Raw genomic sequence first — 14,239 nt, 5'->3', positions numbered from 1 at the left:
AAAAGCCAAGTACGTCCAAGGATGGAGTACTGCTGCCACATCTGGGCAGGAGCTGCTAAAAACAGCCTATAATATAAATAATAAAATAGACTTCGTGGCTTGGTGGGGGATGCCCTTTTCTCTTCCCTACAACCTCCCTCCCACAGAAGAGACGTTGCGAGCCTATCCTTGTTTTATCGTTATTTCCATGGCAAGTGCTCGTCTGAACTCCATTCTCTGTCCCCTCCTCGCCAATCTTTCACGAAAAACACCAAACTAGCTGAAACCACTGTCAATAATTTTCCCCACTCTTTATCCGTGCCTAAATAAAAACGTAGATTCCATGAACAAAGCTTCTTTCTGCACGCCTGTGGAACTGTCTGCCGCTTGCTTGTTTCCCTCCCGACTTCAACTTGAATATCTTCAAGTCCAACACAAACAAATTCCTGATGAACCGCCCCCTTAAGTAATGACACTTTATCAAATCTCCAATACTAACTATTACTACGATACTATCCCATTGATTACTGTACACACAATAACCTTCATCCCGAGTGGCTTCTGGGTCTTGATAAGTGGTGACTTCCATGTAAAAAAAAACAAAAACAAAAAAAAAACATAATACGAAAAGGATTGTTTTGGGAATTCTTACACCAACCTAACTCTACCGTATGTTTTAATTTTGCGAAGTCGGTTTAGTAAAAATGAGGACAAGAAATCATTCTAACATTTAAAAATGGCTTTATTGGTCATCTTCATTAGTAAAGTATAGAAAGAACGGGTTGGTGGTTAAGAGTTTCTGTGTGGAAACGTAGATTTAAAATTAGACAGGTCTGTTCAATGAAAAAGTTCGTGTGTGTATGTTGAAGTTAAGGTGCATAACCATAGTGGATTATTTGTCTCCTGGTAGCAGCGTGTCATGATAAATTAGCAAAAATGCTGTAGGACGAGTTCGTGTGTGTGCCGCATTTGGAGATAGTCATGTTGGCTTGTTTGTACTCCGTCATAATCGTAATCCGTAGGCTGGGTGTTGGCTTGTTGAGTCCCCAGAGAGAAGTTAGGAGACGACAGGTCTGTTCCACGCGGAGTTATTTGTCCAAGATCTGGGAAGAATGTATTGCCGGTTTAATGTTTTATAAACTGTCACGTGACAGAGCTGGCTTCTGATTGAACATACCAAGAAGTAAGTGTATTCTAAAATATTCAGCCGCGAGAATTGACCCCTGCTTGTTTGTTGCAAATTCGTCTGCTACATCGGTTTAGTTCGACTAATGTTTTAGAAGCATCGGAACTAGATGCTTTCTTCGGAAGGTTCACCTGTTTACGTCATGGATGCAAGAAAAATCATGCATATCGCTTTTTAAAAAGCGCACACGCACAATTTTTTTTCCTCTTCCTCTCTTCAGCTACTGCTTAATGGACTTGCACGTCTAGCTACAACGAAAAACTATAATACAGCGAAACTCTGTATGGGGATATCTTTATACATTGCATCTGACTGACCCCTTTTTGTTTCCAGGGACAATGTATAACACTTTATTTTTATTGCTGTATTTGATGTTAAACTGTTTTCTCGCATTCTTCAAATGTATGCATTATGGGGTAAAAACAAGTGTTGAAGACGTATTTGCTATACAATCACAAAATCCACTCTGGCGGGTTTTTTTCTTAATTTTTTACATTAATATCAAATTACTTTTTTCTTTTTTTTTTTTTAATGGTAGGTATTTCAACCAAAAGCAAAGTAAAAAAAAAATAAACTATAAGAATTTAACTTGCCTTAGTGCCTAAATCTAGGAAAAAAAGGACAATGTATGAAAAAATTGCATAAAATAATGCAAATATTGAAAAAATTTTGCCGCCAAGCTCTTTGTCAGTTTTTGGTCTACAGACATAAAACTTCAAATATAGGATATGCGAACCCATGCGAAAATTTATATTTTGATTTTAGCCGGGGAAAATCGGTGCAAAAGTGCGAAAATTAAAAAAAAAAAGAATTTGCCAGATTAAGGTCGAACGACGGCATCACGAATATGCATACGTAACGTAATACCTATTGGTTCATGTCTTAATTTTCAACTAAATTTTTAACTTGTAGCAAACTTGTCTTCATAGCTCAGGCATTAACGTCACAGGAAAAAGTAAATCGTTATCTAAACGTTTTGGTTTCGATCTTCGGTGGTCATTTTTTAAAAACTCCTTTTTTTTTTTTAATTATTACTATATATTGGGTCAAATATATAATAAAAACGAAATCTGCTTTAATAAAAATATCATTTAAGTGTCTTTTACGACTGGCAATGCCGGATGGACTGCTAGTAAGTAAAATTAAAATCGAACGATAGATAATTAAAAAAAAAAAAACTATTTAAATTCAAATAATTTAAATACCAACTTACTAATTCAGAAATATTTATTTTTAAATTAGTCCTCGCGCGAAAGAGCAGGACACAAAATGTTTTAAATAATAATAGAATAACAAAGACTTTCGCTGACTACTATTTTCGAGGACTACTATTGAGCGTAACTAGTTATACAGTCCTTTTGAAATTTTCATCTCTATTTTTCTCGTTATCTACTGAATATTTTTAATGAAACCTATATAAAATATGTTCCTTATTAAATTGTAAAGATTTTCTATTCTGAAAGAAGTTTTAAAAAATTTAATCTAAAGTTATTTTAAAGTTTTTGTTAAAAGAAATTCAGATTTTCTCATTATTCAGACATGTATGACAAAGAGGGAGTTGCTAAAAAAAGTTGTGGTGTGAGGAGAAATACAAACTGAAACAGAATATTCAGACCTGTAATAATACAAAGAGGGGGTTGCAAAAATGAGATGTGGTGTGGGGAGAAATACAAACTGAAATAGAGAGTAGGAGAGTTTTTATAAATACATGCAAAACCACATTCATTTTTTTAAATCCAAATTAATAAATTAAATTAAATAATCTTAAAAAGACACGATACAAGTTAGAAAAGAATTTCATCCAAGGCATGAAAATTGTTAAAATGTTTTTACAATAGGCTTAAAAAAAGGTACAAGATTCAATTTGAAATTTATTTATCTTCAAAGTGCACTTTTATACATTTTACAAAGTAAGGTATTAAATTTTTATACCTTACTTTGTAAAATGTATAAAAGGGCACTTTGAAGATAAATAAATTTCAAATTGAATCTTGTACTTATATTTTTAAAGCCTATAGTAAAAACATTTTGTTTAACAATTTTCATGCCTTGGATGAAATGCTTTTCTAACTTGTATAAAAATCTGTAGGATAATTTAGTTAAGAATGGATTTCTAAACAAAATTATTTCAGCACGATCTGTATTCTGCATAAGTATAAAAATAACTGCTTAATTTAGTGTCATAACACTTGTTCATGAAAAATCAAAACTATTTGAAAATAAAGTTTTTATTTCTATTTATTTTGGAATCCTTTGAGATACGGCTTCTGCTTCACCACGTTTCGGTCAATTTATCCCCCTGACCTTCTTCAGGTAATTAACCGCGACGGTATAGGAATGTTGAGTCTTGTAACTTATCCCCAGTAATTACTGCCTTCCATAGTTGTATCACCACGTTTTGGCCAACTAATCCTCTGGTTTGCTTGGATAGGATTAAAACCACCATCTTCAGACAATGGTCATCTGGAACCGTAGTCAACGCCTATATTCATTGCGCCACGGGCCCAGAAGAATCACATAAAGGCCAGGTGATAGGTTGACCGAAGGGTAGTGAGGATAACAGTTCGCAAAAAGAAAGTTTATGTTTGTTTCTTGAGTTATACTTTTGAAGGAGAATAAACATTACTTTTTAAAAATATTTTTATACAACAAAACAACTTCCTGACAGAAATAAACGTGGAACATTTTTTTTATACACGCATAAAACAAAAACTGGTTTTAACGGAATTTAATGAATTATAAAAGTCAAAACTGTTACCGTAAGATTACAACTACGGCTAAATTTTTACTTCGTTTTTTGACCCCCGCCCCTCAATATCGAAAACTAAAGATGTTTTTAAGATGATACTGTGTGAAAAATTTTTAAGAGAGCACTGACAAAAAAAAAAAAAAAAAAAAAAAAAAAAAATGTAAAAAAATATATATATATAAATAAAATTTTTAACTTTCTGACCAAACGATTACTTTTCTTAGGGCTCTTAAAATAAAACTCAGCATTTTAAATCTAACTTGAAAATGACGTGGATTAAATACACTTTTAAAATATATAAAACTTTATTGCATTTGCCGGCAACAAATACCCCCTTTTAATTGCACGTATCCAAATGTAAAATAATTCGTTATCTTTCGGAAAATAAAATACAGCCACTTTTTGGACGAGTTTTATAAATCCCTCGGTAATTTCTTTGAGAATTGAAACAGAAAATTACGAAACTTCATAATGATCGTTTTTCATCTAATACCTTATTCTGTGACATCAACAGGAAACCTGACTTTAGTGACAAAACCTATTTACGGCCACGAACTGACACTTATTAACCCTTATCCTCTAGTGGTATTTGGGTCTTGATAAGTGATGACCCCTTAGTAAAAAAGGCGCCTGTCAGAAAGTTTTAGAACAGCACTGCAAAATGATCTTTAAGATAATACGATAGCATGTATGTTATTTTCTGTGTCACGCTTACATCCGTGTCGTTTAATTGTTATGTACTTCTATTTCTTGTCATACATAATTTTACCAAGAATTCTTTATAAGTTTTGGTTTCGATTTTAGCTGATGGCACTCAAGTCATTTAATTTTTTAAAATTTTATTACGAATTCTTCCGAATTTTAGTCATTCAATGAATTTAAAAATTTATGACGTGAAATGTTTAAATTTCAAATCAAGATTTTTATTATTCTGTGTAAGAAAGTTTGGGATTCGGTTTCGATTCAAACTGATAAAGCCAAGTCATATAGATATATTTTTTACTTTTGAAATCGCAGCTTTATAATATATAAAATTCGATAGAACATTGACTCTATAATAGTATATACGAAATCTGCAAGAATTAAAATATCATATTTAAACGTATTTCACGACCGGCGTCCTGCTAGCTTGGATAAATACTTTTGCCGTTTTAACAAAAAAGCTACAACAATATCAGAGCGTCTCCATTTACGCTGAATACTTACAGAATTACAACATCAATGTATTACATATGAATCAGTCCACTGTGGAATTTCCACAGGTCCCGCTAGTCTTCAATTAAGAAAACACACAAACACACACATGAAATTTGATAACGGTTTGAATCGCGGGTAACGTGTAATAATTTGGAAACGAAATTGTCTGACATGGTGGAAACCTATAGTTGACATCACCCGATTAAATTTTATTTTCTTCTATACGAGTCCTCATTTACTGGATTTCTCATGACTAGTTAAATACAAGGTTGGTTTTTAAACACCCAGCTTCCACAAAACGGAGCGCTCTGATTTTGGATATATTTTTTTTTCCAATTACTGCATTAGATTTCTCCTTCACCGGTCGAGGACAGATGAAATTTATCAAAGCACATACTACAATTTACGTCTATTCAAAAGTGATAAAGAAAAGAGTAGTATTTATCTCTCATATATATATATATATATATATATATATATATATATATATACCGTTTCATAGAGAGAGAAGATAATGCCTGTGAAAATATGGTATTTACATCCATCTCATAGTGGGAAGATGTGATAGGTCAGAAAGAAGGGATTGAAAAACCAGAGGCATGTGCACCCTGGCCAACAAAAAATGTCGGAACATTTCCTAATAGAGGCTCCTTTTGCGATTAGCAGCAAATTAATCCTTTCTCAGAGAGAGAAGGCAATCGCTGAAAAGGTGGATCAAAGAGAAAAGTAGCTTTTCATTATTTTAATCGTCGGGATAACTGAACATGCAATGAGTATCGCGATTTTCCCAGAAACATCACCTCATATAGTGGCGTCCATGTAAACAGTCGTTGTAGAATTCCCATACTTCCCTACGCCTTCTTTTGACTTACATCCAGCGACCTACATGTATTCCTCGGACATGTGTACAATTATACCATCATTAGCAGGCGGCGCAGCATTGCCCGGTTGTAAAATACCCTTTGATATGATATTTTAATTTATTCAGATAAAAACTAATAGAAAATTAGCTCCATAATATATGGAGCTAATTTTCTATTAGTTTTTATATTGTACACAACCAAGTTTTTTTTTTTAATATGACTTTGGTGCTATCAGCTAAAATCGAAACCAAAACATTTAGCTCCCCAGCCTTATTGGTTACCAACTGAACTATAACTACATGCCTATCGAAACTGTACAAACGAACCGACTTAAATATATATTTGCACATGAGCAGAGGAGTACTTGAAGTCGACCTATTCCTTCCAAGTTTTTAAGTTTTACCACTTTACCGGCTAAAAACAAGTCCAATTTGTTCCACATGTCCGAATCCCCTATATATCAAGTTTCAAGTCTATAGGCCAAAAATTGAGAGAATAGTTTTGCAATCATCAGTCAAGATAATACCACATTTACTCTAAAGGCCGTCCTACTTAAAATTTCTTCAAATGGTTAAAATATTATTGAAAATAAGTCATATTCCAAGGTGTATTTTAGTTTCTCGTCCCACACAATGATGTCACAGTCGTGAATGAAGACGTGTTTTCTCTCGTGGAGAAATATTCCTGCTAGACGATTTGATAACATACTGACTGCTGCGATAATTATGCCTTCTTGTTATAATTCTGAAGTTGAGACGGGTTATTGTCCTTAGTTGGACTTGTTCTTCATGCAATGGCGTTTTATATAAAGCGTGCATTACCCATTTATTATCGCAGCCATTCTGGCCGATGTACCTCATAACGAACACTGACCAATCAGCCTGAAGGGTGCATTGATTTACCTGTCCCCTTAAAAACTACTCCAGTCCCTTTGGGAATCGCGATCAGTAAGGAAAGCGATATTTATTTCCTCCCCCACCGAGCAAATTAGGCACAAGGCCGATTTTTAATGTGAGGAGTGGGGGGGAGGGGGAAGGGGAAAAGCTCCCGAGAGGTGGGAAATGGGAGCTGGATAGTGATTTGCCAGCTCGCACAAGTAGGGTTGCCCCTACATGGACCAGAAGATTGCCACAAGGGCAATGGTCTTTGCTTGCAGCATTTGCCGGAACAGATACTACACTTTGATCCCGGCCCGAAGGCCAATCAGTAAGGAAAGCGATATCTCTCTCCCTCTCACTCTGTTGGATTTATTTGCTTCCCCACTGAGCAAATTAGGCACAAGGCCGTTTTTTAATGTGGTGAGAGAGGGAGGGGGGAGGGAAAGGGGGATCCTGCTCCCGAGAGGTGGGAAATGGGAGCTAGATAGTAACTGTGGTCGTAGGGTGATCCCTACTTTGACCAAGTTCAGATATGTGGGGTTACCCCCACATATGGTCTTTGCTAGTCATAGCTGGTCTTTGCTTGCAGTATCTGTCGGAACAGATACTACACTTTGATCCCGGCCCGAAGGCCAATCAGTAAGGAAAGCGATATCTCTCTCACTCTGTGTGGATTTATTTGCTTCCCCACTGAGCAAATTAGGCACAAGGCCGTTTTTTAATGTGGAGATGGAGGGAAGGGGGAGGGAAAGGGGGATCCTGCTCCCGAGAGGTGGGAAATGGGAGCTGGATAGTAACTGTGGTCGTAGGGTGATCCCTACCTTGACCAAGTTCAGATATGTGGGGTTACCCCCACATATGGTCTTTGCTAGTCATAGCTGGTCTTTGTTTGCAGCATCTGCCGGAACAGATGGTATTTATTTGCTCCCCCACCGAGCAAATTAGGCACAAGGCCGATTTTTAAAGTGAGGAGTGAAGGGGAAATGGGGACCAACTCCCCGGGGAGTAGGAGAGCTGGATAGTGACAATTGGTATGAAGGGTTGCCCCTACATTGACCAAGGTCTTATATGTGGAGTTGCCCCCACATATGGTCTTTGCTAGCAGTATCTGCCGGAACAGATACTACACTTTGATGGTATTTATTTGCTCCCCCACCGAGCAAATTAGGCACAAGGCCAATTTTTAATGTGAGGAGTGAAGGGAGGGGGAAGGGAAAAAGGGGACCAGCTCCCGAGAGGTGGGAAATGGGAGCTGGTTAAAGGTCAGGCATGTGGGGTTGCCCCCACATCTGGTCTTTGCTAGTCATAGCTTGCAGTATCTGCCGGAATAGATGCTACACTTTGATCCCGGCCCGAAGGCCAATAGGCCAATCAGTAAGGAAAGCGATATCTCTCTCACTCTGTGTTCTATACTTTAGCATCGATTATGTTCTCCTGAAGATTACTGCTGAGAGACCTTTGGCAACCCAAGAGACTTTCTATCACTTCTTTCCTCGCTCGTTTGCATTGCATTTCGGCAGTCGGGCGATTCCAACCTTTAAAAATGAGTAGAAGGTGAAAACGTAGGTAAAACGATGGCATTTCCTTAGCGTATCATTATATATATTGCTCACCGTATAATATAATTAAAGGCAGCAGCTTAAAAAAGCCTACTATTTATATTGGTTGGTTATTGTTTGATGGAAAACAAAAATACTGCTATTCGACTAGATTGTCGTGAGAGACTTTATACTTTGTACCAATCAAGGAAGGAGGTGATGGCGGTCTAGAGGTTAATGACACGGACAAACGACCTGCGTGTCTCAAGTTCGAATCCAGTTCGTTCAACAAAATTCACTTTCACATAGGATGTTGGCAATCTTCACGTGGTCCCTTCCATAATGTCTTTTTAATCCGACAGTGACATTATTGCTGTTGTATGTTTCTGTTCAGTCCTAGGCAACCCATCTTCACAGGTTTTATCTCCCCTTTGAGAAAGAACTAGTTTAGTGCTAATCGTCTTATATGCCCCTGCCGAGGTATGCCAACGGGGGCTGGTCAGGAATTTTTTGTAGGTCAGAGTGTGCGCTAATCCGAGTTCACCAGCGTTGGAAAATGACACCTGACCTTCTGTCAAACCCCACGAGGGTGGCGGTAAGTAAAATACTTTTATTTCTGTTTCAGTTTTTTTTTTTTTTTTTTTAATCAATGTACTTTTTTTCCCTAAATAATTTTAAAAGTTAAATTTAATTATTTACGGTACTATTTATTAATTAAAATTAAGAAAATATAAAATAAATTATTAGAAAGAAAATAAGTTCAATATAGCAAAAATAAAGAACGAAAGAAATAATTATTTTCACTTTTAATTTTGTCTTGTATTTTTTAAGTGTGTGTGTGAGGACACTTCTCAACCTATATACTCAACGAATATTTGATCTATAAATTTGAAATTTAATATATAGGGCATTCAGACATGTGGAAAAATTTTAATCAGTTTTCACCCCCCCCTCCCCAAAAAAAGCTTATAAGGGGTCAAATAGAAACATTTAAACTCGGAGGAGTCATCGGATTTTTATCTGTTTGTCAACTGTTTCACGACCGCGCATGCGCAGTCGTGAAACACGACAGCATCCTTTATTTTAACAATAAGTAGATTCAAAAACACTTTTTAAAACACGTGTCAGGCTGGGCTAATGGTTATCGTACTTGACTCATTGTATTTAGGTTTCCGTTTCGAGTATTTTTTTAATTACAAAAAGTGAACTATTTAGAAAAAAACAAACAATACTCGCACTCATATGTCCTGGTTTCTTTCCGTTTTTTTTTCCACTTCACCTTGTTTAAAAGAAATTATAATACATATGCATGTATACATAATAAATCATATACATAGATCTATATATCTATAAAAGTGAAAATGTCCGTGTGTGTGTGTATGTGTACATTTCTCTACCAAATAACTCTGTCAATTTTCAGTCTACAGACTCGAAATTTGACATAAGGAGTATAGAGATTTGAAAAAATCTTTTAAATCTGTTTTCGGCCAGAAATTTGGCTGTTAAGAGGTCAAAGTTCAACGATTTGACCTTTGAGAACTCTACCAAACTCCTCCACCAATTTTGGCTCTAAACACTTGAAATTTTAGATGTAGGTAACTTGACATAGATCTAACTTAATAATTTGATTTGAGCCCAAAACAATTAATGTTAAGGGATCATAATTGGGGTCAAAGTAAAAAAAAAAAAAAAAATGACCTGCGGTCTATACCAAATTACTCAGCCAATTTCTGGTCTAAACGTTTGAAATTTTACATAAAGTGTATTCAGACATAGGGCAAGTTTTTTAATCAGTTTTTGGGCGAAAATTTGGCTTCCAAGGGGTAAAAGTTCAAAATATTTTACCTTTGCGGTCTCTAGCAAACTGTTAAGCCAATTTTGGGTCTAAACATTTCAAATTTTACATAAAGGGTATTCAGACATGCAGCAAGCTTTTTAATCAGTTTTTGGGCGAAAATTTGGCTGGCAAGAGGTCAAAGTTGGAAGAGTTTACCTTTGCAAACTCTACCAAACTCCTCCGCTGTGGGTTTAAACACTTGAAAATGTTGAATGTAGGTTACTTGGACATGGATCAAACATTTTAATTCAATTTCGGCCCAAAACAATAAATGTTAAGGGGTCAAAATTGGAGTTAAAGTTAAAAAAATAATGCCGTCTGCGGCCTCTACCAATTTTTCTCTGTGGTAGTTAAGAAAGCTTATTATATAGGAAGGCATTACCGTGCATATTCACACTTTTTAATATATACGTACGCTCATTAAGTTATGAACAGTACATAAGGCCCGAGCAAAGCCGAGCGGAACTGCAAGTACATAATAAATCTTTAGTTATCACAAAACCCGATAAAGGCTCCTGCGCAGTCATAATTGATCACCAGGATTACGTCAATAAAATGATGACTATCCTGGGAACCCTCTAAATATGTCAAATTAGATCCGGTAGATACACATTATTCTAATGTCTTTGTCGAGACTAAATTCCAAAAACGACTTGTCAAATGAGTCAAAAATGGTTTTCTTCCCACATCCATTTCAAATTTAATCCGACCCACTGGTTCTGTTTGCCCCGTCTGTATGGTTTGCTTAAAACTCATAAAAAATAGGGTTCCGTTGAGACCCATATCAATGATAGGGTCCTATAAACACAAATTAGCCAAATGGCTGACAAGTATCTGTTACCGTTGGGCTCATAGAAGGATACTTCTGTAGTGCAGATTAATAGTAATTGTTTTAATACTCTTTTATTAATTTTAAGTGGGGGGAGTGACGGATTATTATAGATGTTCTTGATAATTATATCTATTGTTTCTACTACAGGTACATTTGTGAATACACTTTCTACAGCGAGAGAAGCAATTGTTTTGTTTTCTGGTTGCAATGATTTTAATATTTGCATTAGTTCGTGTGTGGACTTAACGCTATACTTGCTAGGAATATACGGGCTAATAAGTTCGTTTAATGTTTTTGTTAGACGATATATGGGAGTAGGAATTTGTGATATGATAGGTCGGAGTGGAACATATATACGCAAATAGACGGAGTGGCAAAAGGTTCAGTCCTTGGACCGACCCTAAGCGAATTCTACATGGCTGATTTAGAGAACAAAATATTTACAAATTATATAAAGCGCCCCCCCCATATATGTATACTACGTGGACGACATTCTTATTTTATCTGAAAATAATGAACAGATATACCAACTAGAGTACCTTTTTCAAAAAGCTCAGTCCTTAAATTTACACTAGAGTTGAACAATAATAATAAAATTTCATTTCTTGATGTCCTTATCGACATGTCCAATAATACTTTTAATACCTCTGTATATAAAAAACCAACGAGCATAAACTTCAGCCTCCTGAACTTTAAAAGTGAGTGCCCACAAAGGTACAAAATAGCCATAATATATATATATATATATATATATATATATATATATATATATATATATATATATATATATATATATATAAGATCGCGCTAAAATGATATCCACAAAAAAGTATTACTAATTGAAATAAAAACATTCAACAAGTACTCATCAATAATCATTTTCCTAATTTCATCGTTGATGAACAAATAACATGAATGCTGCAATCCCTTGTAAACCCTAATAATAATATTAGCCAACACCGCAATGCAAACTCCATTAATATATTTTATCAAAATCAAATGACACTTAACATCAAAATCGAAGAAAATGCAATTAAAAATATCATATGACGCCTTTTGTCACTAATTCTAAAATAAAATTTATTATCTACTACAAGAAGTTTAGAACACAAAACGTTGTGGTTAGAAACAACTCCTCACCGGCTATAAAAACGTTGGAACAAACCAATGTAGTGTACAAATTCAAATGATCTATGGGAGAACTCCGAAAATAATACATACATTGGACATACAACGACAACGTTGTTCCGGCGAATAACCATGCATCTAAATAAAACTTGTGCTATATAGTATTTTTTGATTTGATAAAAGAACATAACTGTCCTCCTCATCCAATCTTAGAAAGGTCCTCGTTGACAACATAAAAATTATACATGAGAATAATATTAAAAAATAAAAAAATTCTTGAAGTGTCATATATTGGAACCCTTTAACCCACCATAAATGATATCGCATTCATGAAAAGCAGTAACGTTCTGAAATGTCTTGCGTAGTACGTATTGGACGGACTTGGTTAACGGTGTCCACAAACCATAAAGCAAAGTGTTTCCGTTGCATTTAATAATATTTGCTTGAATCTGTATATGCATATATATCTATGTGTGTATGTGTGTGTATATATATATATATATATATATATATATATATATATACGTATGTATATATATATATGTGGGCATGTGTATGTGTGTATATATATATGTATATATATGAGGGCATGTGTATGTGTGTGTATATATGTATATATATGTGGGCATGTATATGTGTGTGTATATATGTATATATATGTGAACATGTGTATGTGTGTGTATATATGTATATATATGTCGGCATGTGTATGTGTGTGTATATATGTATATATATGTCGGCATGTGTATGCGTGTGTATATATGTATATATATATGTGAGCATGTGTATGTGTGTGTATATGTGTATATATATATGTGTGAGCATGTGTATGTGTGTATATATATGTATATATATATATGTGAACATGTGTATGTGTGTGTATATATGTATATATATGTGGGCATGTATATGTGTGTGTATATATATATATATGTTTGTGTATATGTACATATGTGCTTATATATATATATATATATATATATATATATATATATATATAGTGACCGCCAATCGATCGAAAACTGCTTCTTCTAAAGCTTATAAAAATCTATAAAAATCCGTTATTTCTGACTAAATTTTGGATTTATCAGAAAGATAAAACCCTGAATTTTATAATATTAAAAGTAAAATAATTTAATACTTTTCTTCAAATTTTAATAGAATTTTAAGTTAAAAATTTTTCAAAAAAAAAAAAAAACGTGTTTAACCCAGTCTTCGCAGAATGTAAATAAAACAAATATTTTTAAAAGGTTTTCAAATCAATTAAACTAACTTTTTTATGCCTAAATAAAATTTACTATGATTGACAATAAGAATATGCAAAAATATTAGGATATAATTACCTTATATTTAAATAAATTCAAATAATTCCATTTTTTATCATGAGCTTGTACATTTTACTACCGCCGCCATCTTGGATGTTAGGTATTAGAATCCAGTCGCGTGTAAATATTTATTTAAGCATTTTCATGACTTTTAATGTAACTAGACAGGTAAATACATTTTTTTAATAATTGAATCAAATTATAATGACAAATGCTATTTATGGTAAAATATGCTGTTTTTAGCTTTATAATTTTTTCCTTCATAATAATTGATCAGTCAAGCCTTAATTTTTTCCTAATTCTTATTAAAAGTAAAGAAAAACTGCTTTTTTCTATTTTTACACCAAACAGAAATTTTTGTCATTATATTTCTCAGTTTTAATATTACTTTTAGTCAGTTCTTAATTTCATGATTAAAATTGTTTTCCCTTTCCTAATTTCTAAGTAATAATAACCAATGAGCCATGCTCTTTTTCCATAAAGTAGATCATACTGCATTTTCCCAAATTCTTTATTGCATAAATCAAGTTGACAAAGACTTTTATTAAAATTTGGTAGCCCTTAAAAGGGGCGTTTTTGGTAACCCTCTGAGGCGGATGAAACTTGTTGGGATGTCACAACCATCATCTACGGAAATCCATGTCTTCATAGTTATAGTTAATTTTCAAAAAGGGAGATGACTTTTTGTAAAGTGTAACGGGCTACCGTATCTTGAAAAAATATCACG

This window comes from Euprymna scolopes, chromosome 10, assembly GCF_053919585.1.
Source record: "Euprymna scolopes isolate OS-2025 chromosome 10, ASM5391958v1, whole genome shotgun sequence".
NCBI classification, from domain to species: Eukaryota; Metazoa; Mollusca; class Cephalopoda; order Sepiida; family Sepiolidae; genus Euprymna; species Euprymna scolopes.
Note: the sequence above shows the minus strand (reverse complement) of the source record.